This window comes from Oncorhynchus clarkii, chromosome 13 (assembly GCF_045791955.1).
Source record: "Oncorhynchus clarkii lewisi isolate Uvic-CL-2024 chromosome 13, UVic_Ocla_1.0, whole genome shotgun sequence".
NCBI lineage: Eukaryota > Metazoa > Chordata > Actinopteri > Salmoniformes > Salmonidae > Oncorhynchus > Oncorhynchus clarkii.
The window spans coordinates 65,468,069-65,473,068 of NC_092159.1; positions in this window are offsets into that span (position 1 = coordinate 65,468,069).

Here is a 5,000-nt window from a genome sequence, read left to right on the forward strand (position 1 = left end):
GTTACTACTACTGCTGCTGCTGTCAATACAGGAACTAGATGGAGAGATGAGACACCACAGATCAGATCCATGTTACTACTACTGTCAATACAGGAACTAGATGGAGAGATGAGACACCACAGAGCAGATCCATGTTACTACTACTGTCAATACAGGAACTAGATGGAGAGATGAGACACCACAGATCAGATCCAAGTTACTACTACTGTCAATACAGGAACTAGATGGAGAGATGAGACACCACAGATCAGATCCATGTTACTACTACTACTGTCAATACTGGAACTAGATGGAGAGATGAGACACCACAGATCAGATCCATGTTACTACTCCTGTCAATACAGGAACTAGATGGAGAGATGAGATACCACAGATCAGATCCATGTTACTGCTACTGCTGTCAATACAGGAACTAGATGGAGAGATGAGATACCACAGATCAGATCCATGTGTTACTAGTTCCCACAGTGCAGTAGAACCAGGTGTCCCTAGTTCCCACAGTGCAGTAGAACCAGGTGTCCCTAGTTCCCACAGTGCAGTAGAACCAGGTGTCCCTAGTTCCCACAGTGCAGTAGAACCAGGTGTTACTAGGTCCCACACTGCAGTAGAACCAGGTGTTACTAGGTCCCACAGGGCAGTAGAACCAGGTGTTACTAGGTCCCACAGTACGGTAGGACCAGGTGTCCCTAGTTCCCAAAGGGTAGTAGAACCAGTTGTCCCTAGTTCCCACAGTGCAGTAGATCCAGGTGTTACTAGGTCCCACACTGCAGTAGAACCAGGTGTCCCTAGTTCCCACAGTGCAGTAGAACCAGTTGTCCCTAGTTCCCACAGTGCAGTAGAACCAGGTGTTACTAGGTCCCACAGTGCAGTAGAACCTTGTGTCCCTAGTTCCCACAATGCAGTAGAACCAGGTGTCCCTAGTTCCCACAGTGCAGTAGAACCAGGTGTCCCAAGAGGCTCTTGGGTCCACTGCAGCATCCACCGAGAGGCTCTTGGGTACACTGCAGCATCCACCGAGAGGCTCTTGGGTACACTGCAGCATCCACAAGGAGGCCCTTGGGTACACTGCAGCATCCACCAGGAGGCTCTTGGGTACACTGCAGCATCCACCAGGAGGCTCTTGGGTAAACTGCAGCATCCACAAGGAGGCCCTTGGGTACACTGCAGCATCCACCAGGAGGCTCTTGGGTACACTGCAGCATCCACCAGGAGGCTCTTGGGTACACTGCAGCATCCACCAGGAGGCTCTTGGGTACACTGCAGCATCCACCAGGAGGCTCTTGGGTACACTGCAGCATCCCCCTAGAGACTCTTGCTGCCAAGGAAATGCCTGACAGCTTGAAATACGTTTTGGACACTACAGTGAAAATGGTTAACTTTGTTAAAGCAAGGCCCCTGAACTCTGGTGTATTTTCTGCACTCTGCAATGACATGGGAAGCGACCATGTAACGCTTTTACAACATACAGAAGTGCTCTAGTTATCAAGGGGCAAGCTATTGACGTGGTTTTTGTTTTAATTGACAGACGAGCTTAAAGTTTTCTTTACTGACCATGACTTTCACTTGTCTGACCGCTTGATGATGACGAGTTTCTCACACGACTGGCCAAATCTGGGTGATGTTTTTTCTCGCCTGAATGATCTGAATCTAGGATTACAGGGACTCTCCACAACTATATTCAATGTGTAGGACAAAATTGAGGCTATGATTAAGAAGTTGGAGCTCTTCTCTGTCTGCATGAACAAGGACAACACACAGGTCTTTCCATCATTGTACGATTTTTGTGTAAATGAACTCAAGCTTACGGACAATGTCAAATGCACAATTACGCAAGTACTTTCCTGAAACGGACGACACAAACAACTGGATTCGTTATCTCTTCCAGTCCACTTACCGATATCTGAACGAGAGAGCCTCGTCGAAATTACAACAGGCGGTTCTGTGAAAATGGAATTTAAATCAGAAGCCACTGCCAGATTTCTGGATAGGGCTGCGCTCAGAGTATCCTGCATTGGCAAATCCTGCTGTTAAGACACTGATGCCTTTTGCAACCTACGTACCAATGTGAGAGTGGATTATCGGCCCTCACTAGCATGAAAACTAAATACAGGCACAGACTGTGTGGAAAATGATTTAAGACTGAGACTCTCTCCAATACAACACAACATTGCAGAGTTATGTGCATCCTTTAAAGCACACCCTTCTCATTAACCTGTGGTGAGTTATTCACAGTTTTAGATTAACAAATCAGGTTTTATTTGTAAGATGGTTAAGCAAAGAGTGTGGCAGGCTTACAATGATGGCAAACAACAACATTTGAGAGTACAGCTGACCCTGGTGCTAGAGGGGGTACAGCTGACCCTGGTGCTAGAGGGGGTACAGCTGACCCTGGTGCTAGAGGGGGTACAGCTGACCCTGGTGCTAGAGGGGGTACAGCTGACCCTGGTGCTAGAGGGGGTACGCTGACCCTGGTGCAAGAGGGGGTACAGCTGACCCTGGTGCTAGAGGGGGTACAGCTGACCCTGGTGCTAGAGGGAGTACGCTGACCCTGGTGCTAGAGGGGGTACGCTGACCCTGGTGCTAGAGGGAGTACGCTGACCCTGGTGCTAGAGGGGGTACAGCTGACCCTGGTGCTAGAGGGGGTACAGCTGACCCTGGTGCTAGAGGGGGTAAAAGCAAGGGCTGATTTCAAGGTTTTACTGCTAACCTACAAAGCATTACATGGGCTTGCTCTTACCTATCTCTCTGATTTGGTCCTGCCGTACATACCTACACGTACGCTACGGTCACAAGACGCAGGCCTCCTAATTGTCCCTAGAATTTTTAAGCAAACAGCTGGAGGCAGGGCTTTCTCCTATAGAGCTCCATTTTTATGGAACGGTCTGCCTACCCATGTCAGAGACGCAAACTCGGTCTCAACCTTTAAGTCTCTACTGAAGACTCATCTCTTCAGTGGGTCATATGATTGAGTGTAGTCTGGCCCAGGAGTGGGAGGGTGAACGGAAAGGCTCTGGAGCAACGAACCGCCCTTGCTGTCTCTGCCTGGCCGGTTCCCCTCTTTCCACTGGGATTCTCTGCCTCTAACCCTATTACAGGGGCTGAGTCACTGGCTTTACTGGGGCTCTCTCATGCCGTCCCTGGAGGGGGTGCGTCACCTGAGTGGGTTGAGTCACTGATGTGGTCATCCTGTCTGGGTTGGCGCCCCCCCCCCCCCTTAGGTTGTGCCGTGGCGGAGGTCTTTGTGGGCTATACTCAGCCTTGTCTCAGGATGGTAAGTTGGTGGTTGAAGATATCCCTCTAGTGTTGTGGGGGCTGTGCTTTGGCAAAGTGGGTGGGGTTATATCCTTCCTGTTTGGCCCTGTCCGGGGGTGTCCTCGGATGGGGCCACAGTGTCTCCTGACCCCTCCTGTCTCAGCCTCCAGTATTTATGCTGCAGTAGTTTATGTGTCGGGGGGCTAGGGTCAGTTTGTTATATCTGGAGTACTTCTCCTGTCCTATTCGGTGTCCTGTGTGAATCTAAGTGTGCGTTCTCTAATTCTCTCCTTCTCTCTTTCTCTCTCTCGGAGGACCTGAGCCCTAGGACCATGCCCCAGGACTACCTGACATGATGACTCCTTGCTGTCCCCAGTCCACCTGGCTGTGCTGCTGCTCCAGTTTCAACTGTTCTGCCTTATTATTATTCGACCATGCTGGTCATTTATGAACATTTGAACATCTTGGCCATGTTCTGTTATAATCTCCACCCGGCACAGCCAGAAGAGGACTGGCCATCCCACATATGCTCTCTCTAATTCTCTCTTTCTTTCTCTCTCTCGGAGGACCTGAGCCATAGGACCATGCCCCAGGAATACCTGACATGATGACTCCTTGCTGTCCCCAGTCCACCTGACTGTGCTGCTGCTCCAGTTTCAACTATTCTGCCTTATTATTATTCGACCATGCTGGTCATTTATGAACATTTGAACATCTTGACCATGTTTTGTTATAATCTCCACCCGGCACAGCCAGAAGAGGACTGGCCACCCCACATAGCCTGGTTCCTCTCTAGGTTTCTTCCTAGGTTTTGGCCTTTCTAGGGAGTTTTTCCTAGCCACCGTGCTTCTACACCTGCATTGCTTGCTGTTTGGGGTTTTAGGCTGGGTTTCTGTACAGCACTTTGAGATATCAGCTGATCTACGAAGGGCTATATAAATAAATTTGATTTGATTTGATTTGGTACAGCTCACCCTGGTGCTAGAGGGGTTACATCTGACCCTGGTGCTAGAGGGGGTATGCTGACCCTGGTGCTAGAGGGGGTACAGCTGACCCTGGTGCTAGAGGGGGTACAGCTGACCCTGGTGCTAGAGGGAGTACGCTGACCCTGGTGCTAGAGGGGGTACGCTGACCCTGGTGCTAGAGGGAGTACGCTGACCCTGGTGCTAGAGGGGGTACAGCTGACCCTGGTCTAGAGGGGGTACAGCTGACCCTGGTGCTAGAGGGGGTACAGCTGACCCTGGTGCTAGAGGGGGTACAGCTCACCCTGGTGCTAGAGGGGTTACAGCTGACCCTGGTGCTAGAGGGGGTACGCTGACCCTGGTGCTAGAGGGGGTACAGCTGACCCTGGTGCTAGAGGGGGTACAGCTGACCCTGGTGCTAGAGGGAGTACGCTGACCCTGGTGCTAGAGGGGGTACGCTGACCCTGGTGCTAGAGGGAGTACGCTGACCCTGGTGCTAGAGGGGGTACAGCTGACCCTGGTCTAGAGGGGGTACAGCTGACCCTGGTGCTAGAGGGGGTACAGCTAGGGGTTGAATGAATGTTTGAAGGGGTACAGCTGACCCTGGTGCTAGAGGGGGTACAGCTGACCCTGGTGCTAGAGGGGGTACGCTGACCCTGGTGCTAGAGGGAGTACGCTGACCCTGGTGCTAGAGGGGGTACAGCTGACCCTGGTGCTAGAGGGAGTACGCTGACCCTGGTGCTAGAGGGGGTACGCTGACCCTGGTGCTAGAGGGAGTACGCTGAC